Here is a 24,054-nt window from a genome sequence, read left to right as displayed (position 1 = left end):
GGGCTGAATTGTGTCCCCCCGAGTTCATGTGTTAAAAGTCTTAACCTCAGAATGTGACTGTATTTGAAGATGGGGCCTTTAAAGAAGTAATTAAGTTCAAATGAGGCTGTCGGGATTGGCCCTAGTCCAATCTAACTGGTGTCATTGTAAGAGGAAGTTTGGACACACAAAGAAACTCCAGGGATGAGCATACACAGAAAGATGACCACATGTAGACACAGGAAGGGAGAAGGCGATGGCACCCACTCCAGTACTCTTGACTGGAAAATCCCATGGACAGAGGAGCCAGGTGGGCTGCAGTCCATGCAGTCGCGAAGAGTCGCACATGACTGAGCGACTTCACTTTCTCTTTTCACTTTCATGCATTGGAGAAGGAAATGGCAACCTACTCCAGTGTTCTTGCCTGGAGAATCCCAGGGATGGGGGAGCCTGGTGGGCTGCTGTCTATGGGGTCGCACAGAGTCGGACACAACTGAAGTGACTTAGCAGCAGCAGCAGACACAGGAAGAAGGCAACTGTCTGCAAGCCAAGGAGAGAGGCCTCAGGAGAAACCAGACCTGCCAACACCTTGATCTTGGACTTCCGGCCTCCAGAATTGTGAGAAAAATAAATAACTTCTTGTTGCTTAAGCCACCCAGTCTGTGGTATTTTGTTATGGCAGCCCTAGCAAAAGACACAAAGGCCAATTAGAAAAACAGAGAGGGAAAGCCCAGTAAATGTTAATGATTTCAAATATTTTGCCTGTTATTTCTCAACATTATAGCTTTCTGAGGACATTAGGGTTTTATTCTGTTGGGAGGTGAGAGTAGGGGCAAGAATGGATTCCATTTTCAAGTCCTGGGTTTCAAGTTTGTAGCTCCAGGCTTGCATTTCTAATACTGTCAAACCCTGATGATTCTGACGAGGGCTGTCCATGCCCGTTTCCCCACAGTTTTCCAGAAACATTTCTTGCTTGTTCACTCAAACTTAATCAGTGAAATACCTGCCATTTCTCATGGACTTTTGAAGGGTTGTGTTTGCTTTGTAGAGTTTTAGGAAAGCATTTGATTTTGCTCTCCTTGTAAAAACTCTAGTTGGAAGAAATCATTTTATTTTCCCCTCTAGGTTTATTTTGTTTAGCTAAAGCCATTAGAAAGAGCTTCAGTTTTACATTTTTCTTGTCTGCTTGCAAAGTGTGTTGCCATGGTGGTTGAATTTCAATGGTTTGGATTGTTTTGAATGACTCCTGTGTTTTTGTTCCCAGTTCCTCAAATACTGGTTGCTATCTTAGGTAACCAGGTGAATGAGTTAATTAGTAATAGGCATTTTCACTAAGTATAGGTTTAAAAGTATATTTTGAAGTTGCAAATCTGATGTTCCCGTAGATACAAGACAATTTGTGTACCAAGAGACCCAGTGGCCAGTATTTCCTCTCTGGAGCAACTGACTTTGAGACCTCCCAAAAGTCAAATCTTTGGGGCCCATCCTCTGCTGGGTCAATATAGGTCAATAACCAAAACCACTTGGAAGGTTGTTCTGCCCTGGAAAATGGTGTCATAGGAAGTTTCCACTTGGCTAGTATAACGTTGAAGCGATCGTGCAGATTTCTGGACATCATTACATTTTCTTGACAGTGCTCTGGAGCTAGTTCCTATTTTTGTTGTCGTCATCCCCATTCTACAGATAAAGAAACTAAGGCTCAAAGAGGTTGTCAAAAGCTGTCTTAGACGTCAGTTCTCTTTTGTGATTGTGCCTTGTCAATCAAAGCTTGCAGTGGGGGACCTGGTTTCTTTCACTCCTTGATGTTCCCCCTTGGTACCTTGTAATATTAGAAATAGCCTTGGGCGTTTCAATTCTCACTAGTACTTGTAATTTACCAAAATCCTCAGCTGAGGGGTTTCAGGGATCTGTGACAAAAAGGCAGTATGGGAGAAATGGTTTTGACCTCAAATTTTCCTAAAGGCATTCCTAAAATCACACGACAATAGTGGCAGTTAATCCTGTCCACCCAACTCACCCCATAAACCTGTTCCTTTGTCAGACAAACATGCCCTGAAGTGCACTCCCTTCCCTAATAAAACTCTGTCTGAGATGGATGAGGAGGGAGGGTCCCTGCGGGAGGCTCTCCTCCCGGGGTGGAGGTGCTCTCTCGCTGGCCAAAGCAGAAGCCTGTCTCCTGAAGAGGGTGTGCGGGAAACAGCAGTTGACGTTGATCCCTAAGAGGAAGGTAAGTTCTGAATGATGAGGGTCAAGCCTGGAAGAGGTACGAACTCCTGCCCACCAGGAGATTTTTTTTCCCCCTTTTTACCAGTTTTAGGGTGTCTGGAGTTCAGTTTTGCTTAAGAAACCAAGCCTTTATGCACACACATCAGATTAAGAGAACAGCCTCTGACTTCTTGCCGTGGAAAGAGACTTCTGCCTTAAGCATTCATTCCGAATTGGCACTGTTCCCTTATCAACTTGGAAAGCTGCCCCAGCCTGACAAGGTCCCTCAACTGACAGCGTCCTGCGGCTCTGGCCCGGATTCCAGCTCCCGCCCCCAGTGGCCTTCACACCTGCGGCTCCCTGATTTAATGAGGGCTGTCGGGGATTATCAAGTCATGAACTCGCTTGCATCCGCCAGACTCTCATGAATGAGGCATTTTGTTCAGCTACCTCTCGTTTCGTGTTTCTTGGAGCCAAGGCAAAGGGAAAAGGCAGTAAGTGAGCAGCTATTTTGGGCCAAGGTTCTAATATTTGAATATTGCATGATGAAATAGTGGGTCTAACAAGTCCGTTTTTTTTTTTTTTTGTAACTTTCTTTTCCCTCTTCCTTCCACCTCGCTCCCCACCTAGGCCAGGCCTTCTCAGCCCTGCGATGCCCTTGCTGGGTGAGTTGGTATATCTCTGTAGCCAGCGTGTCCCAGCTCAGTAACTGAAACGGAGAACGTCTGCCCGGCAAATCCCGCAATGAACGGTCACCGGAAGTGGACCTGCGAAAGTGGGGCCATGGGCCAACATCTGAGCTCCCTGAGCCAGGCGGATTTCGAGTCCGAGCCAGGCGGATTTCAAGTCCGACCCACTCTGAATCCTTCTTGATCCAAGTTAATTTTCTGTGGGAAATCCGATGGGGAAAGGCCTTGTAATTTAGGGGTGTTTTGAGACTTAAACAAACAACACTGGTCAATAGCAGAAGGAGAAGATGGTGGTTTGGATACTCAGTGGCTTTTGGTTGACAATATTTTGATCATGAAGAGTTAGAGAAATTTTCTGTATGAGGCCCTCCTCCCAGGAGAAGGCTGAGAACACAGCAGGGCCAGCTTTTGGCCTCAGACAGGATTATCCTTATTACAGTAATAATTGCCATTATTAACAATTATAGGAAATTATTCTTTGCCTGTTTTCTAGCCATTAGCACTCAGCTGCCGTTGGAGAAGAGATTACAATGTTGATTCTCATTATCCTTCAACACCTCCTTGCTGCTGGCCCCAATGTGCCTTGAGTGGGAGTTTATAACTCATAGGATTCTTTCAGGCAGAAGGAAAATCCTATCTTGGTTTCAAACTTTTCTCCAGCTTTAACATTATTTTTCCATCTACACCGAGAAAGTAGTTCTTTCTTAAAATACACCAGCCTCTGGGACCTCCGAGAGGGTCTGTAGACTGAAAGACACACGAAGATGGAAAACAAAAGGTAATATGCTCAGAGGTTCACAGGTGAGAGGTCAAGGCGGGCAAGGAACCTTTGTCCAGTTGGTGATCACTAACACAGGATTGGAGCAAGAAAGTGGCTCTTTGTGGGTACTGAACTGGCTTCACCGCAAACCATGGGAACACTCAACCTAGAGGTCCTTTGAAAGCTGAAAACATCAATCCTGGACTCTGGGGTCCTCCTCCGACCGGCAGAGGTTGTTGGCTACGACGTGTGTCATATCACGTCTGATGCTAGATTGCCCCGAGGGAGCTGCCCACCCCCGCCACTCCCACTCTCCATCCAGCAGAGGCCTTGGCACTTGGCTCCACAGCCGGGGCCGTGCGTCCGGGGGAAGGATGAGTGTGGCCATGCACAGCTGCACGTTGTGCCTGAGGTTTCTTGTGATTGCTGTGGATGGAGTGGCATTGACTGTGGTGTCCTGTAACCAAGATTAGTCGGCAATTCCGGAAATCTGAGGGTAAAAATAGCTGCAGAGTCGCCAACCCCCACGGATGCCACCTCGGGAGAGAGGAATGGTGGCTGGAAAGTGCTGAGTGTCATGATCTCTGCTTCCGTCCGGTGGTGGGAGGTTCTCAGAATAAGAAGCTCTGGCCCTTGGATTTCCCCCAAAGGGTTTCTCCGTGCTTCGTGGCCTGCTGAGTCAGTGGAGTAGGGTTCGGGTGAACTTTCAAGGAGGGATGTTGGGTTTTGAGAGAGGGGGCGTGTGGAGCAGACATGTGGGGCTGAGCGGGGGGTGGAGTGGGGGGGGGGTGGTAACCACTGAGGGCACCCACTGGTCGTGCCGACCTCCTGTGGCTCCAATATCCTGTCATGGAGGATTCATGGCCACCCAACAACCTTCCAAAGTAGATCCCTCAGACCCAAAGCCTCTTCCTGCTCTGTTGGTCTTGCCTTTTGCCAACTCTGCCTCCAGACATGGACATCTGTTGACTAACATCCTCACCCAGCTTCTTTCCCTTCTGTCCTCCAGGAAATCTGGTTAAATGCCAAGTTCGTGGTCCAGTTCCCATTCTTTCGGTACAATCCAATATGCTCTCCATTTGATCCTTCTTTTAAAAAACATTTATTTATTTGGCTGCACCAGGTCTTAGTTGTGACATGCAGGATCCCCCATCTTCGCTGCAACACACAGGATCTTTAGTTGCAGCCTGTGAAATCTAGTTCCCTGACCAGGGATTGAACTCAGCCCCCTTGCATTGGGAACACAGAGTCTCAGTCACTGGACCTGAAGGAAGTCCCTCCAATTGATCTTAACCCTGAATCCCTCTGTACCATATTCTCCACATTTTCCTGGGAAATGTTCATTGCAAAAGAGTGCTCTGGGACCCCCTAAGAAATGGAAAACAGAAGCTTTTTACTCATGGCCCACAGAAAAGCTGCACTAACTTGGACTGAGGGGACCATGTGTTTGAACTAAATAGGGATCTACATTCTAGAATATCCCTAGGAGAGGGAAGTCCTATTATTTGAAGCTCATGCAATAATTTCTACTAAGCTTACTAAAGTTGAGGTGGTATCAGCCCTTTGATCTCCTGCTTTGATATCCAACTTGATGGGAATAATTCTAATTACTAAGTTGATCTTTCAAATTAAAGGGATTTTTTTAAGGGAGTGTGTTCTTTCCGACCTTGCCAAACCCAATTCATCCCTCTCATCACCGTGCTCATGTACAGCTTGATTTTTTTTCATTAAAAAAAAATTTTTAATGTAGTGTTTGTGTGTGTGTGTGTGTGTGTGTGAGAGAGAGAGAGAGAGTGTGTGTGTGTATGAACACTTAGATGCTTGTGTCTGGTCTGGACTGTGAGCTCCTTTTGAAAGGGAAAGATTCATTTGGTGTTGTATCTCCAACGCACTTATGAAATGTTTATTGAATTGGAAAGGATTACATGGATTAAAGGTTCTTTGGGGAAATCCTGTTTACATTATTAATTTGCTTGGCAAGTTCTTTCTAGATAGCAATAAGATACAGTTCCTTGCCAGCCTCTGTCCAAATTTAAAATTCCACCTTAATGAAGCTCCATCATCTTTCTGTGAGTCTGTGGCTTGATGTCACCAATCATGTCTTTATTTCTTCTCCAAGTGTTCCTGGGAGGACTCCAGCCTGCAGGCTGGCTCCGTTGCCTGGAGCGTGAGGTCCATAGGCCCAGAGTCAGGCATTTGGCCTGCTGGGTCCCCTCAAACTCATAAGCCCCATCCTGTGCACTTGACCCAAGTCAGCCATTGCACACTTGGTCTCAGAGGGCATAGTGAAGTTGGAAGGGCCCACCTGGTACCCATGGAGGGGAATGGTGTTCTGTGCGCTTTGGCACCAGACCCAACTGGCACAAATCCTGGCTCCAGCACTTTCTAAGTGTGTGGCCTTGGTCAGCTCAGTTATTCTCACTGATACTCAGTCTCCTTTTCTATAAAATGGAAAAATAAATGCCTTACTGAGCGCCGAAGAATTGATGCTTTTGAACTGTGGTGTTGGAGAAGACTTTTGAGAGTCCCTTGACTGCAAGGAGATCCAACCAGTCCATCATAAAGGAGATCAGTCCTGAGTGTACATCGAAAGGACTCATGTTGAAGCTGAACGCCAGTACTTTGGCCACCTGATGTGAAGAGTTGACTCATTTGAAAAAACCCTGATTCTGGGAAAGATTGAAGGCAGGAGGAGAAGTGGACGACAGAGGATGAGATGGTTGGATGGCATCACTGACTCAATGGACGTGAGTTTGGGTGAACTCCGGGAGTTGGTGATGGACAGGGAGGCCTGGCATGCTGCAGTCCATGGGGTCACAAAGAGTCGGACATGACTGAGCGACTGAACTGAATTGAACTGAACTGAACTGAATGCCTTACCTGTAAGAATGCTGAAATAATTGTGAATATGGATGCAAAGCAGCTTCTGCAATGCTCGGTAGCTCCGCATGGGAGGGAAATCTTTTAAAAATGTGTGACACCATCTTTACCAAAATCAACTTTGAGTTTCAGAGTCAGAGGCCAAGGAGATGCTAAAGAAGCCAGAGGCCGTATCTGGTTGTCAAGAGGGAAGAAGTCAGGGGAAAATAGCTGTAGTATAAAGTGTGAATTGAGTGCTCACTCAGAACCAAGCACTATGCTACGCATTTTATGTGGAACATTCTATTTAATTCTCACAACCCGCTTTTTTCAGCTTTATTGCGGTATAATAAAACTGTGAGATATTTAAAGTGTGCATTGAGATGATTTGATATACATATACCTTGTGAAAGGATTCCTCCCATCTAATTAATTAACACATCCATCACTGGTTTTCTTTTTTTTAGGGGTTGAGAACATTTAAGTTCTACTCTCTAAGCAACTTTCAATTATATAATCAGTGTTATCAGCTACAGCCACCATGTCACACATTATTCATCATACAGCTGAACATTTGTACCCTTTTATCAACCTTTCCCTATTTCCTTCACCCCGTTCCCTGGCGATCACTTCTACTCTCTGTTTCTGTGAATTTGACTTAAAAAAAAAAAAATTCCAGGAACTTCCCTGGTGGCCCAGTGGTTAAGACTTGGCCATCCAATGCAGGGGGCATGGGTTCCATCCCTGGTCGGGGATTGAAGATCCCATAGGCCTCTCAGCCAAAAAACCAAAACATAAAACAGAAGCAATATAGTAATAAATTCAGTAAAGACTTTAAATATGGTCCACGTCAAAAATAAAATTAAAAATTCCACATGGAAGTGATCCCTTGCAGTATTTGTCCTTCTCCGCCTGACGATTCATTTAGCGTGATGCCCTCAAGGGCCATCCACATTGCTATAAATGTTAGTACTCACAACTCCCATTTTACAGGTTAAAAAACTAAAGCTCAGTAACATGTCCAAGTTCACCCAGACGGATAAGTCAGGTCAACCCCAGATACAGGGCGGACACTGCTCCCTGGGTTGCAGGAGGTCTCATAGCCTCAGCAGGACCCTTGAGATGACCCTTTGTGCGAGCTCCATAGCTGGGGTCCACCTCGGGGCAGGCACACGTGTAAAAGGAAAAAGGAGCAAACAGGGATGGTGAGAGGTGACTTGAATCACCCTTCCCACGAGGAGACAGAGGCCTACAGAGGTGGAAGGAAAGCTCTGTCCCTTCCTGTGACTGGTTAGGGCAGATCTGGGACCAACCCAGCCCTTCCACCTGGGGATCAGCCAAGCGGGAGGGACCCAGCCCGCTTCCCCAGGTCCACAGCACCCTCTTCCTGACTCACGCCTGACAAGCTTGTGGGGCGGGGGCTGGAGGAGGAAAACTGACAAAACCAGTGATAGGAAAAAAAAAAACTGGATTGGAACATTTATTCGTTCAGGACCAACTCTAAACCACACCTCCGCCTGCCAAGGCTTAATCATCATCCCATGGCAGGGTCCCTCCTTAGTCACTGTCTGCCCCTCCAGAGGGACTTGTAAGACAATTACAAGGATTCAGCGATAATCTCTGCCTATTTACATCTTTCCGTTTTTATTTCCCGGCTTTTCCAGCATTTGCTGTCATTAAACATCCAACCCCAAAGCCAGCCGAAAAGGCTTGTCAGCATGTTCTGTTACTGTCTCCTTCTGCCTGATTCTATTACCCTGATGGATGTCCCAGGGTTTTGTGTCAGCTTCAGAAAGATCAAAAGGGAAAGGTTAGGCCCTTGGAAAGGAACAATCATGAGGACCTGAGAGAGAACTGGGCTACTAGCTCCATGGTCTTGTATGTTGGAGATGGAACATTGAAGCCAAGAAGGGGCTGCCTGCTGGGCAGAGCGGACCTGCACCCCAGGGGCATTACCCAATGGTGCTGTCCGCTGAGGTCTGAGGAAAAGCCAAGTCTGGCGTGAGAGTCACCATTCAGAATAGCTGGGCCATTGGCACACTTAGAGAACGGAAGTTAGAACACAGCTTCCATAGGGCGGCCTCTTAGATCCTCTACCTCAGTTCTCTCTAGCAAGCGCTTACAGCACCACACATACACAAACACACATGTACCAATTCACATGCACACACAATGTACACACACACGCACACATGCCCCCACACTCTGTCTCTGCATAAAGAGAGAATGCTCGGAAATTCAGAGGGGAGTTCTGGGATGACAAGGACTTAAAGACAAAGACTTCTTTGAAAGGCTGTCCTGTCCCTTCTGAGGTTAGAACTTGGTTAGGACTGAGGAGAGTAGTCAGAGCTGTGGATTATGGAAGACCCATGAGGACCGCCCCCACCAGGGTGTTCTTCTTCCTTATCCCTGAAGACCACCTGCTCTTCTGCTGGTGTTTCACCACCTTGGTCCTTTCTACACATCTCTGGAAAGAGTGATTCCTGGTTGAGAGGGGTCCAATTTTTCTTCTTGGGTAGTAGTTCATTTCAGTTCAGTTCAGTCGCTCAGTCATGTCCGACTCTTTGCAACCCCATGAATCACAGCACGCCAGGCCTCCCTGTCCATCACCATTTCTCAGACTTCACTCAAACTGATGTCCATCGAGTCGGTGATGCCATCCAGCCATCTCATCCTCTGTCGTCCCCTTCTCCTCCTGCACCCAATCCCTCCCAGCATCAGGGTCTTTTCCAACGAGTCAACTGTTCGCATGAGGTGGCCAAAGTATTGGAGTTTCAGCTTCAGCATCAGTCCTTCCAATGAACACCCAGGACTGGTCTCCTTTAGGAGGGACTGGTTGGGTAGTAGGTAGTAGTAGCAGTAAAAGTCACTCACTCGTGTCCGACTCTTGCGACCCCATGGACTGTAGCCCGCCAGGTTTCTCTGTCCATGGGATTTCCCCAGGCAAGAATACTGGAGTGGGTTGCCATTTCCTTCTCCAGGGGATCTTCCCAATCCAGGAATCAAACCCATGTCTCCTGCATTGCAGGCAGATTCTTCACCGACTGAGCTAGGAGGGAAGCCCTTTCCTCTTGGGTGCCACATACCATATCCTGACTTTGCCTTTCATAGTTTTAGCAAAATATACCCTCTGCAAAAGTAATTGTAATTAAGGAATATATCCCAGACTGGGGTAGTAGATAGGATGGAGTCTGTGTAAGCTGCTGGAACCAGGAGCCTAATTGGACTGAAGGCTATTTGTCTTGTGACAGCCTGGAGGTGAAGGGTCCAGGCCAGCAGGGAAGCTCTGCTCCACACAGTCACTTGGCTCCCAGGTTCCTTCTGTCTTGTTGCTTTGCTCTGCCATCCTCTGGAGAGTTGTCTTCATCCAGGTGGTCAGAGCTCTTACTCACAGGGAACAAGGCAACTTATTGTTATAGTAGAAGTGGGGGGACAATTTATTTTTGTGTAAGCAAGTGATGCAGAAGTTACACACCTCAGTTCTGCTCATATTCTACCAAAGAACTTAGTTACGTGGCCACATCTAGCTGCAAGGGAGGCTGGGCAATGTGGTTTCTAGTAAGATGAAGGTCTACTGCGGAGGTTAAGGTTTTGTATGAACATGTACATATGGGCTCTTCATTGACAGCACTAGATGGTGAGAGTTCGTTCTTCCAAGGATGACTCTGAGATACTCCTAGTGCGTGTGCATGCAAAGTCACTTTAGTTGTGTCTGACTCTTTGTGACTCCATGGACCATAGCCCGCCAGTCAGGCTTCTCTGTCAATTGGATTCTCTGGGGAAGAATACTGCAGTGGGTTGCCATGCCCTCCTCCAGGGGATCTTTCTGAACCCTTGTCTCTGGCATCTAACTGCATTGACAGGCAGTTTCTTTATCACTAGTACCACCTGCCATCCCTATCTATCTATCTGTCCATCATCAATCAGTCATCTGTCTACCTATCGACCATCAGTCAATCATCGCTCACCTATTTATCTATCAATCATCTACCTATCACCTATCAACCAAACATCTATCTACCTATCATCGATCAATCTGTCTATCCTCTATTTTCTCTATCAATCAATTATCTGTCTTTTATCTATCAATATCACCATCTTCACTGAGGATATAGTGGAAAGCTTGGTAGGAAGACAGACTAGGGATTAAAACATCAAACAAACTGACCATTTGTTCATTCATTCAACAAACATTTATTGAGCTGCTACTACAAGCCAGGTGCTGTGCTGGGCACTGAGATATACAGACATGAAAAGCATGTTTATGACTCTGAGTAAACTTGTCTGTGGTTTCCAAACTTGCCAATTCACCCAAACTCTCTGAGAGACAGGTGAACTTGTTTTTAAACACACCTCAAATGATGCTTCTTAGCCATCTCTGTTTAATTGAAGGGTACCCTAAGATTGAAGCCAATTAAAAACAATTACTATTTGCAACTACTTATCTTCTTAATCACCTACAACAACAACAGTTGGGAATTAAATTGAATGCTGATGTCAATGTGATTATAACCGTCAGCTGTAATCCTGAATTTTCAATTCTCAAGTCCATCAAAACAGCACCCCTGTGCTCATTTATGGGCTGTATAATACACCAATGTTATAAAATTGAACTTTAAAAGTGCCATTTCTGGTTATTTCATTTTCTTTTGACAAAACCACTGAAAAATGTTAAACACCAGTGGAATCAAGCTTCTTGATTCTTCCAGTGCAGAGGCTTGCTAGCCCCTTGATTTTCTGTGATGCCTTATAGGGTTGGGATGTGATGTGGGACCACTGACAGGCAAAACAGCATAAAACACCAGGAAGAGGTCGGAAAGATGGGTAACTTGGTGGTTTGTCAAGAGCCCCAACTGAGAACAGTGAGTGGGTGAATTAGGTTTCCCTCACTGCCTTTCGGGTGCAGAAATGTAGGAGTAGGAGTAGGCGTAGGAGTCAGAAGTCTGACCCGGCTTGGAAAACCCCTGGGTCAGAGACTTCTATCTCCTCCAGCTGCCAGACTGTGTCGAAGGAAAATGATTTTCCTCTCAAAGATGTGCTTTCAACCCCCACAGCTGTCTTGCATGTGGGCTGTACCAAGGGCCTGAGCCACCCCTCACCTGCCAGGCACCCCTAGGGTAACCGTCAAGAGAGTCTGGCCTAAAGCAGCCAAGGAGCGCAACGCCAACAGATGGTCTACAGTTGAAGTGGGTTTGCCTGGTTTCTATATTCAGTTCAGTTCAGTCGCTCAGTCGTGTCCGACTCTTTGAGACCCCATGAATCGCAGCACGCCAGGCCTCCCTGTCCATCACCAACTCCCGGAGTTCACTCAGACTCACGTCCATTGAGTCGGTGATGCCATCCAGCCATCTCATTCTCCGTCGTCCCCTTTTCCTCCTGCCCCCAATCCCTCCCAGCATCAGAGTCTTTTCCAATGAGTCAACTCTTCGCATGAGGTGGCCAAAGTACTGGAGTTTCAGCTTTAGCATCATTCCTTCCAAAGAGCACCCAGGGCTGATCTTTAGAATGGACTGGTTGGATCTCCTTGCAGTCCAAGGGATTCTCAGGAGTCTTCTCCAACACCACAATTCAAAAGCATCAATTCTTCAGCGCTCAGCGTTCTTCACAGTCCAACACTCACATCCATACATGACCACTGGAAAAACCATAGCCTTGACTAGATGGACCTTTGTTGGCAAAGTAATGTCTCTGCTTTTCAATATGCTATCTAGGTTGGTCATAACTTTCCTTCCAAGGAGTAAGCGTCTTTTAATTTCATGGCTGCAGTCACCATCTGCAGTGATTTTGGAACCCAAAAAACTAAAGTCTGACACTGTTTCCCCATCTATTTCCCTTGAAGTAATGGGACCAGATGCCGTGATCTTCGTTTTCTGAATGTTGAGCTTTAAGCCAACTTTTTCACTCTCCTCTTTCACTTTCATCAAGAGGCTTTTTAGTTCCTCTTCACTTTCTGCCATAAGGGTGGTGTCATCTGCATATCTGAGGTTATTGATATTTCTCCCGGCAACCTTGATTCCAGCTTGTGCTTCTTCCAGCCCAGTGTTTCTCATGATGTACATTGCATAGAAATTAAATATGCAGGGTGACAATATACAGCCTTGACGTACTCTTTTTCCTATTTGGAACCAGTCTGTTGTTCCATGTGCAGTTCTAACTATTGCTTCCTGACCTGCATACAGGTTTCTCAAGAGGCAGGTCAGGTGGTCTGGTATTTCTGTCTCTTTCAGAATTTTCTACAGTTTATTGTGATCCACACAGTCAAAGGCTTTGGCATAGTCAATAAAGCAGAAATAGATGTTTCTCTGGAACTCTCTTGCTTTTTCAATATTATCCACCTTCAAATCCTGGAGGAACGTGATGACTGCCAGGCACAGCTTCTGGGCTCCAAGAGCAGGAGAGGATGTGCCCAGGGTCACTCAGTGACTTAGTAGTTTTGCCAACATCCTGCTTCCTGTTCTCTCCAATGTGACAGTCGTCTCGGTCAGCACAAAGGTGCCCATGGCTTAATAAGGAGGAATCACAATGACAGACCCCCCTGCCAAAGCTCCGTGGCATTTCAGTCCTGTGCATTTGGTGCCTTGTCCCCTGCCAACAATCTTACTGAGCAGACAGAACAGGGACGAGCACCGGGCTTCAGAAGAGTTGGGTGAACACTGAGCGGGTAACACCCTGAGAACCAGCACCCTTGCAACCCAGGCACTATCAGTGATTCGAACCAGATTGTCTGGCCTCATTCAATAGGCTCCCTGCTCCACTGCTTGGCAAGCTGCCACCTCCCCGGGTCCTGACTGGCTCATTTGCAAATAAGAGAGAGAAGAAAAAGAAAAAAAACAGTGACAGTGTCCAAAGACATCTCCAACCCTAAGGCTCACAATCAAGGTGCAGCGAGATCCCCCTGCACGAGGCACATAGGTTCCTTTATCCCAGCTTGTCACCAGGCATCATCTGAGGTCTCACCTCATCTCTTTCAAGGAAGAAAAAGAGAACTGAGGAAGAAAGAGTAGCTGCCGGCTGTGCCAAGAACCCCACAAGTATCATCTCTCTTGATTCTCCCAACTGCATCCTAAGGCACGTGTGATGGTCCCCCTTTTGTGAAATTCGAGGCTCAGGGAAGTTAAGCAGTGCTGAGAGTCATACATCTTGTAAGCAGCCAAACTGGAATCTGGACCTAGATCAGTCGGAATTCATGAGTTTTCAAGGCTTAGTCCTCCTGGGTCTAGTATGCAGTAGGTGCTCAATAAGTGTGCTGAGTCTGGTACACAGTAGGTGCTCAAAGAGTATGCTGAATAAATGAGTGGGTGGAGGGAGAGCAGACAAGGCTGAGGAGGGAGATGTGAGTCGGTGGTCCCTGGAGGTTCCTGGTGCAGGGTGGAGGCTGTGGTCCTTATTGTGAGGAAAAGGATGCTGTGGTCCTGGAGAAGGCGGGGGAGGGTGTGACAGCCAAGCCGCTATCACAAACGGGGGCAGGTTTCTGGAACAGGGGCCACGGCTAGAGAAGGCGGCTTTTTCCTCTACTCCCGTCCTCCACGCCCACCAAGCCAGGCAGTCACGTTCGTGTCCGTGGTTGTCACCCGGGAGTGGAGGTGATGCCTTGTCCCCCCAGCCACTTCCCTCCCCTGAGAGAGGAGTCAAGCGTGCCCAGCAGAGTCACCCTGGGGAGCTCACTGCCCCACTGCCCACGTCTGCCTTTCTTTCCAGAGGTGATGTAAGAATTAGCAGCCTAGGAGAGGAGCCCTGGCCCACCTCTGAGGGGGTTTGACGCCAGGGCTGGACGCCGACAGCAGGCTCAGCCAAGACGCATCTCCAAACCACGGGCCTGGGCCGCCCTGCCTGAACTGTCTCCGGGCCTCCTCGTGGGGCGGCCACTGTCTGTCACCGCGGTTCCTAAAGAGCCGACAGCTTCTTCGTGCTCGGGAGTCACGGGAGGATTACGACTGTCGGCCCTCTCCTATTACCCCCTCCAGCTGCCCGGGCCCCCCCGGAGAATCCCTTCCCAGCATGTGAGGATGTCATCATCATAGCCACATTAAAGCAACTTGTAAGCAACATTCTCAAAATGGGAGCATGACTGATGTGTGTGTGGGGTGGGGGAGCAGGGAGGAGGGAGACTAAGTCATAAATACATGGAATACATCCGTCCAGCCTCCCAGGGTAGGAGACAGAGTTGAAGCAGTGTGCGAACTCTCCTTAGGGTCCTGTTCTCCTCTTGGTCCTGGCTGTGATGAGCTTTTCATTTCTCAAGATCCCGACACTCCAGCATGAAGGGAATCCCTGTGGGGTCCAGGACTGGCCATCAGGAAGGGAATAGCTGGAGACCAGCCTCGCAGGCACAGCACAGCCAGTGTGCCTGCACCCCCGGGCACACCCCCTCCCCGCCCTAGTGCCCCCTGCTCTGCCCACGCCTCCTGCACTGTGTGTGCATCAGAAGCGTCCATGTGTCGGGAGCCCCCATTACTCAGACACTTCATCAGACCTGGCAGGTCTGGTGGAGTCTATGCTACAGACAAGCCTCCGGTGTGCGCTGCCCCCGGGGAGGACGGGGTGGGCCCATGTCCCTCCAGGTCGCACTCCAGGATTGTGGGGTGTTCCCCATGAGCTGGTGGAACCCAACAAGAAGCTGGAGTGAGGTTCCCGTCTGACAGAGCAGGCGGTATCCCCATGGCCCGTGACAACTCTCCCAGACTTGGAACATGGGTCTCCCGGGAGAAGCAAGGTGGTGAGGCAGTATCACCGATTTTAAGGTGTTTTCATTCCTAGAGACCTAGGGAGCAGATTCTCTTAGGGGCCCTCTCTCTACCATCCCAGGAGGCCTGCTGCCCCTACAGCCATGCACACTCTCAGGACACGCTCAGTTGTGTCTCACTCTTGGTGACCTTATGGACAATACAGTCCATGGAATTCTCCAGGCCAGAATACTGGAGTGGGTAGCCGTTCCCTTCTCCAGGGGATCTTCCCAGGTCTCCCACATTGCAGGCAGTTGAACCTGGGTCTCCTGCATTGCAAGTGGATTCTTTACCAACTGAGCCACCAGGGAAAACTAGGGAGCAGATTCTCTCCGGGTCCACTCTCTGCCATCCCAGGAGGCCTACTGCCCCTACAGCCATGTACGGTACCCTGGGCTTGAAGTCCGGGGTCTCCATTTCCAGAGAAGATGGTGAGTCCATTTACCCCTTGGGACCTATGCCTGGAAGAAAACATGGATCCTGTTCCCTTGACTGTTTCCTACATTTTATGAAAAACTGGTTATGAGTCAACACCAGACAATGACTAAAAGAAACCGGAATATTGCTTTGTAAAAAAAAAAAATAAAGTATGGATTGTATTATTTAATTTAAGCTTCCCTGGTGGTTCAGATGGTAATGAATCCATCTGCAATGTGGGAGATTGCATTCAACCCCGGGGTTGGGAAGATCCCCTGAAGGAAGACATAGCAACCCACTCCAGCATTCTTGTCTGGAGAATCCCCATGGATAGAGGAGCCTGGTGGGCTACAGTCCATAGGGTCACAAAGAGTCAGACACGACTGAGGGACTAAGAACATGCACTCCCTTACTTAACTTGGCTTCTACCATCTATCGTTTATTATTATATTAGGAACACCCTCTAATATGGGATGGGATGGTTATGGTAGATGCCTGGACACTATTAAAAACATACAACCAATCATTATACATTATAACTGTAGTGCTCACTGTTATGCATTTTACATCTCTATTATTGAAAAAATCATATGAAATCATTCATTGGAATGTCATATTTAATTAATTGGCCTCATCTTTTTAGTTTTACTCACCATCAACCCAAATATTATTTGGTCATACTTCAGGATTCGATCAGTTGAAAGAACATAAACATTCATTATATTTTTCACTTTTTGTTGTCAAACAATAGATATTTTTCTTCCTTTTAAAAACAGTCTAACAGTTTTACTTTAAAAAAAAATCTAACACAAGTAACAAATCTTGGTGAGGATGTGGAGAAAAGGGAACCCTTGTACACTGTTGAGAATGTACATTGGTGCAGCCATTTGGAAAACAGTATGGAGACTTCTCAAAAAGCTCAAATCAAAACTACCATATGACCCAGCAATTCCACTTCTGGGTATATATCTGAGAAGAACAAAAACACTAATTCAAAAAGATACCTGCACCCCAACATTCATAGCAGTAATATTTACAATTGCCAAGATAGGTAAACAACCTTAGTGTCCATAAACAGATAAATAAATAAAGAAGATGTGGTATACATATACAATGGAACACTACTCAGACATAAAAAAAGAAAATTTTGCCATTTGAAGCAACATGGATGGATTCTGAGGGCATTATGCTAAGTGAAATAAGTCAGACAGAGACAAACACACTATGATGTTACTTATTTGTGGAATCTAAAATAATAGAACCAACTAGTGAAGATGACTGAAAAGAAGCAGACTCACAGAGAACAACCCAGTGATTACCACTGTGGGGAGATAAAGAGGTGGGAGAGCGGGAGGTACAAAGTACGGGATGTAAGACAGGCTCAAGAACGTAATGTATAACATGGGGAATATAGCCAATATTTGTAATACCTGTAAAGGGAAAGTAACCTTTCAAGTGGTATAAAAAGTAAAAATTTTAATTGTTGTTGTTCAGTCGCTCAGTCATTTCCGACTCTGCAACCCCATGGACTGCAGCACGCCAGGCTTCCTTGCCCATCACCAACTCCTGGAGCTTGCTCAAATTCATGTCCATTGAGTCGGTGATGCCATGCAACCATCTCATCCTCTGTCAACCCCTTCTCCTGCCTTCTATCTTTCCCAGCATCAGGGTCTTTTTCAATGAGACAGCTCTTCATACCAGGTGGCCAAAGTATTGGGGCTTCAGCATCACTCCTTCCAAAGAAAAAATAAATAATTTTTTAAAATCTAGTAGTTTTTCTTTCTCCCTTGGAATAGATACTCTCTTTTTTTGTTGCTTCAAATGGATACAAATCAGTTAGGGTCTCAGCAGGAAACAGATGGCACATGCAAACTGGGTGATTGATAGGGGGAGAGTTTAATGAAGCAACTCTTAGAAGGGTGGCCAGGAAGAAGGAGTGCAGCACCCAAGAGCTGGTCACAGTGGGGAGACACCCAGCCCAGGCCAGAGGGGGCATGAGCAGACGCCAGCATCTCTGGAGAGAACTGGGCAGGAGTAGCAGCTGCTGGCCTTGGTGAGACTCCCCCCTCCACCACCAACCCCTGCCACCCCCAGGCCAGGAGGGAACCAGCTATGATTCCCTGGACTCAGACCCTCCCTTTCTCAAACCTCTTATTGATTCTCCAACTTGCCAAACCCCAGGGGCAGGCTGAGTACCCAGAAGCAGGATGAGCCCATCAGGTCAGGTTTGCCAAAAGAGAGAGCAGAGCAGAGAAGGAAGGAGGATCTCTGGGGACAAACCAGAGGGTCACCCACTTTGTGACAGCTTCTGCTTTTCTCCCTTAGTTTCTTGTATTTATCTGAATATACTGTCCCCAAATTAACCATCACAGAAATTTTTTTTTTTCTTATAAAGTTCAAAAAAGAATTGGTATGGGAATTTCTTCACAGCCCAGTGGTTAGGACTCTGGGCTTCCACAGTAGAGGGCAGGAGTTCAATCCCTGGCTGGTGAACTAAGATCCTACAAGCCATGTAGAGAGGCCAAATGTTGGCTTTTTTGTTAGGATATCACTTATTAAATCTGAATCTCTAAAAAATTATTTTCAAAATATTCGATTATTGCTCTCCATAATTTCTCTTCAAAAAAATCCAAATCTTGACACAATTTTCAACCTCCTTTCGTAGCTCTTAAACTGTAGGAGGCCCCTCGAGGTCTCCTCCAGTTTTTATTTTCTAAATTCTAAGCTCTTTGAATGTATTATTAAACCCCTAACTGTATTTTTTTGAAGAATAAAAGTTTATGGTAGAAAGATTTAAAGTGATTTATCTTACTTACATCTTCCATTGCATCTTTCAAAGCTAACTGAACACAGTGACTTACCAACTTAAATCAGACTGGAAATTCTCCTAAAATCTTGGTTGAAATATCACAAACTTTCCATAGCATTATACTGGTACTCTGTACGAAATCCAATGAGATTTTTATATAACTATTGTTCAGTGAAAAATCATTCTTCTCAAACACTGATGATAAGGTTAGATATATTACTTCAAACATCACTATTTTCAGTTCCATAAGATAGACAAAATCTATTAAACTAATTTCAAAGTCTTAAATTTCACATATTTAAGTAAATTTTTAACAATACTTCAGTGTGAAAGAGCTAAAGCTTTGTCAACCATGATTGACATTTTACTGCTTTGATGCATAAGTTTTCCCAAAAGCAATTACATATTTTAGTAGGCAAATGTTTTATAACAAGCAGGACCGTAAACTAGACTATAATAATATGATCTTATTGAAAATACTGTTTCTGAAGTCTATTAGATATTTTACATCTGAAAATTCTGGGTATATTTTAAATAACCACTTGATATTGCTACCAACTCTAATTAATAGTAATTCCTAATTTTTTGCTTCTTTATTGACAGTCATTGATAAACTTTTTTCCACAAATTTTGATGGTTCCAAATGCTTTTTTAATATAAAATTGACCCCTGATAATCTCTTACTTTCTTCCTCCCTGATGATCTCAAATTTTCTTTATTGGGATCTTGAACTTGAATGGAAGAGAATTGCCATTCTGATTATATGGTTAAGTGTTTAGCACTTTCAGTTCTTAATGGTGCAACTTCTGAGCACTGTTTACATCCCCCATTTCCAATACTAGCAAAATAAGCTAGTCACATTTTTGTTGAAACAAATTGTAAATTGTTTCCCACTCTAGCAATGTAAATTATCTGGTTGATTTTGTATCCATATTTCAACAGTATTCATAAGACATTCTGTTTGGGTTTGTTGCATGGGGTTGGGAGATGTTCCAGGTTACAGCTGATGATTAATATCCTATCTTCTTTCTTTTCCTGCAGAGTCAGAAGATTCACATGTATGATATTTTTCAAAGGAGCATTAAAAAACTTATCTGAGCTTTGATGTGTTTTCATTCTGAGTCTTCAGGCTTTTGTTTGCTTTCAAGTGAGCACGTATCAGCGGAACCAGCAAGACAGTAAGACTGATTCAAAGAAAACTGGAGTGAGCAAACTATTTATACCCACTAATTTAGAAACATAACTGCTTAATAATCCACAGAGCCAAAAAACATTGTAACCTTTGGAGTTTTCTTTTCTGCAAGACAGAAACAGTTGTATCTCCTCTGAACCAAAATCTTTTACACTGCTTTTGGACAAAAATCATTTGTGTCAATCTTAATTTTATACAAGTTAATGCTTGTCTTTATGGGTCTGTAAAATATTCTAAATCGACAGTAAGTAGTCTTTTTCCTATTGTCTTGCTCTATTTCCTTTTTTAAAACTATGTATTCGTTTGTTATTCATTTTTGGCTGTGCTGGGCCTTGTTTGCTGGGTGTAGGCGTTCTCCAGGTGTGGTGCACGGGCTTCTCATTGTGATGGCTTCTCTTGTGGAGCATGGGCTGTAGGGTGTGTGGGCTCAATAGCTGTGCTGCACGGACTAAGCTGCCCCTTGGCATGTGAAATTGTCCAGGACCAGGGATCAAACCTACGTCCCCTGCATTGGCAGGCAGACTCTCAACCACTGAACCACCAGGGAAACCCTCTATTTCCTTTTTTCAGTAAGAAAACTTAGCTGTGATTATAACCTGCTATTAGTTTTGTGAGTTCTAACAAACCAGCAAACTTGAAGATAGTCTTGAGATTTTAGCTGTTTCGAAAAATAAGAAAGTCTTGTAGTTTACTCTGTTTAAAAACAATCAAAAGTGTGGGGAGGAGGGAAGCACTAAGTACACAAAGCCATTCTGAAATATGAAATCTTTACTCTCTAGGTAAAGAAAAAAACTTTTATATCACATGTTAAAAGCAGACTGGATACTCCAAGACCAATTTGTCACCACGGTAGAAAGAAAACAAAATTCTGACTTTTGCATTAATATTATATTTGCAGTAAATGCATAACAGGTTTCTGTTTCTTAAAAATATCTTATGAATAAGCTCATAAAACTTAGCCAGTATTGGCAAAATTTTACATTTTACTTTTCATTGCCTATTTTGATACTCATTATTTGTAGGTATTATAATTCAAGGCAAATAAAATTCTCTTTTCACAAAGGTTCTACTAATTCCTCCATTCATAGAGGTCTTCTCCTTTCACCATCTTCTTTCATGTCTGGAACCATCAAACTCTGCATTTCAGGACAAAATCACTTTTTTTCCCTTAATGAGCAGAATCATCAACTTGCAAAAGCATACATACTTCTCTGTCATTATTACTCCTATGTTAATCACCCATATAAACTAGAACTTTTTCCAAAGTAGGCCGGTTCTTTTTTACGATAAGACCTGAAAGAGTAGCTTTTGGGGGCAGGGTGGGGGGATTTGGTTTGTTGTTGTTGTTTTGTCTATTTGTATAGATTTCTGCCCCTGGTTTATATATAACAGATTATTCTGATTGTTAGGTAGACCTTGGCCTTGGAGCGACGAAAGAGACAAGTTCTATTTTAGAGTTCAGTTTGTTTGATTAAGAGATTCTAGATAAATCCCATACATGCTGTAATGCTGGAAAGTTTGTCTAAGAAGCCCACATCCTGTGGATGCAAACCTGCCTGGACATGCCTGGGTTGAAGCAGCTTGAGAGGGCTTATTCAGATGAGAAGCCAAGAAGCCTCTGGAAGGAATTCTCTGTAAAGTTCTATCTGAACACGCCTGAAGTAACAAGGCCCAGTCTGACAGGGATTCCCGAAGAGATGAAGTAGCTGGGCACCTCTTAGTGTTAGCGAGGACTGAGCTTAGCTAAAAGTAACAGAAATCATGAGTCAACCGTGACTAACATAAACTAAGGAGAATTTTTTTTCCTCTCAAAACAAGAAGTCCAGAAAAAAAATTTCCTAGTATTAGTTCAGGGGTTAAGGATTCCAAGGCCGAGGTCTCAGCAATTTCCTTGGCCTTTCCCTGCTGGTCACAACATTGCTACTGAACCGACAGCCACTAAGTTCAAATTATAACCAGAAAGTAGAAAATAGGAATGAAGATCAAAGAAAAAGAGGCAATACTTGTATCAGAAAAGCAAAATGTTTCCTCCAAATTTCCAGCAGACTTTTGCTGGAGACTCCCAGGGACGGGGGAGCCTGGTGGGCTGCCGTCTCTGGGGTCGCACAGAGTCGGACACGACTGAAGTAACTTAGCAGCATCAGTCCAAATGGGCTTCTTAGGTAGCTCAGTTGGGAAAGAATTCTCAATGCAGGAGATGTGGGTCCGATCCCTGGGATGGGAAGATCCCCTGGGGAAGGGAATGGCTATCCACTTTAGTATTCTTATCTGGGAAATCCCATTGACAGATGAGCCTGGCTGCAGTCCATGGGGTCGCAAAAAAGTTGGACATGACTCAGCAACTAAACAACAATTGGTCAGAATAACATTTGGACATGTCTGCCCTGCTAAAATCGGGACTCTATTCATAGAGAAGAAGGTGTGAAGGATATAGAATGTGTATCTGTCAGAAAACCAGAATCCAATGTATGTAGTTCAAGCAGAAAGAGGGATTTGATACGGGGACACAGGGAACTGAGTGTGTATAAGACGGTTGAAAAGATGAGCAGGGAAGGGAAGGCTGGCACTGGCTCTACATCCACTGCCAGCTTTTAGGACATCAGAAATTTACTACCACAGGAAACCACCACTAATTCTAGAGCTCTGGCTACTAGAACTACCCATAGCAGGCAGGCAGGTGATTCACAGGGAAAAAACCAGAGGTGGCTGCAAAACCCCACATCTACCCAAACCAATGTGACTGCCCACCACGGCTGGAGGAAACATGTGGTCAGTGTCTCCCCTCTCTCTTCCAGTTCTCAGATGAGTGTGTCATTGCAGAGTATAAATGGGATGCCTGCTGACAGTGGATTCTGGGAAATGTAGTTCACAGGCTTCCAGCCCTGCCTTCCAGAGATGTGGGCCTGAGTGGTGCTGAATACCAAGAGTTCATTTAGCACTGTAGGCAAGAGGACTGTTTGCCACACTCATCCAGAGTGCAGACCTCATGTGAGCGTGGGAGGGCTGAAAATCCCCCCAGGGGCTCTTACTACGGGTCACTTTTGAGTGTCACTTCCACAAATTCCCTGATAGCTCAGCTGGTAAAGAATCTGCCTGCAATGTGAGAGACCTGGGTTCAATTCCTGGGTTGGGGAGATCCCCTGCAGAAGGGAATGGCTACCCACTCCAGTATTCCGGCCTGGAGAATTCCATGGACTATATAGTCCATGGGGGTCGCAAAGAGTCAGACACAGCTGAGCAACTTTCACTTCATTTCTGCAAGGGAAGTGAGATGCAAATATATGTGCTTGGTGCAAAGACAATGGGTTATGTCCAGAGGAGCAGGGAAATTGTTAAAACAATTAGAATGTGTATAACTCAGACCGTCCTCTCCTTTCATGCTCCTTTACCCAAAGCCTTCCAACACAGCCCTCTTACACGAGTTACCTGCACCCCAGACCGGAGTTCCACAGAAAGGAGGTTGGGAGAGAAAAAGGATGGTGTCACTGGGTCAAGACTGGTCACCATGGGGCCGTCAAGCGGGGAAAGGATGCTTGCTCACTTTAGTCCATCAGCACTCAGGACAGAGCCCAGGCTGGGACAGAGGGTAGCAATCTGGGAGCTCCTGGCTAATGTCACGAGAAGAGCCGCTAGTGAAAAAGACACTGAGTCACCTCAGTCTCCACCTGAACCAGCAGCCTTGGAGCCAGAGACCCACATGGCCAAGACACAAGATGTCACTGAGGGACTTCCCTGGTGGACTAGGGGCTAAGATACTGTGATCCCGATGCAGGGGGCCAGAGTTCAATCCCTGATCACAGATCTAGATCCCACAGGCTGTGACTAAGAGTCTGAATGCCACTACTAAAGATCCCGCATGGCGCAATGAAGATCAAAGATTCCACATGCCACAACTAAGAAAAAAGATGTCACCGAATGGCCAGGATGACTGCAATAGAGGAGCTAGGGGAGAGACCTGGGACTGCGTTGTCACAGTTCTGAGCTACAGAAATATTACTTTATTACCATTACTGTAGCCTTACTGGCCCCTCCCCAAAGATAAGAATCAAACCTTCCACCAGCCAAGTACCTGATCGTATGAAGCTCATTACACGCACAGCAATAAGTGGCTCCAGGCAGAAAACAAGATCCTGTGGACAGGAGGGATAAAAGTGGCAAGGGGTGAGTTCTGCCTCTCTCCTCCTGGTGCGGCCTGCGAGCAGCCAAGCTCCACTGTTGCTTTCTATGTTTTGAAAATACGAACGTATTTAAAGAAGATTTGAGACATACTTGGTTGGTGGTTGCAGGGATTTCCGCAGAAGGGCTCCAAGGAGCCAAAAGCATCACGGGCCCTGTCCTTTCCCCCAGAATGCTGGAATGGTCGTTACACGAGCTGCAGTTGACCTCAGCGGCTGGGGAGGTTTGCAGAACTTAAGTAGCTC

At 45.7% G+C, this 24,054-nt stretch overlaps 1 long non-coding RNA gene across 1 annotated transcript; it reads left to right on the top strand.

Moving 5' to 3' along the window:
- Nucleotides 1-2,198: 2,198 nt before the first annotated feature.
- On the top strand, nt 2,199-6,863 carry LOC147346880 (uncharacterized). The gene is made up of 2 exons (XR_015152741.1): nt 2,199-2,678; nt 2,815-6,863. It is a non-coding gene; the product is annotated as an uncharacterized LOC147346880 (long non-coding RNA).
- Nucleotides 6,864-24,054: the final 17,191 nt, after the last annotated feature.

This window comes from Bos grunniens, chromosome 23 (assembly GCF_055505025.1).
Source record: "Bos grunniens cultivar Pamir isolate PY7600 chromosome 23, Bosgru_T2T1.0, whole genome shotgun sequence".
NCBI classification, from domain to species: Eukaryota; Metazoa; Chordata; class Mammalia; order Artiodactyla; family Bovidae; genus Bos; species Bos grunniens.
This window is presented reverse-complemented; position numbering and strand designations above follow the sequence as displayed.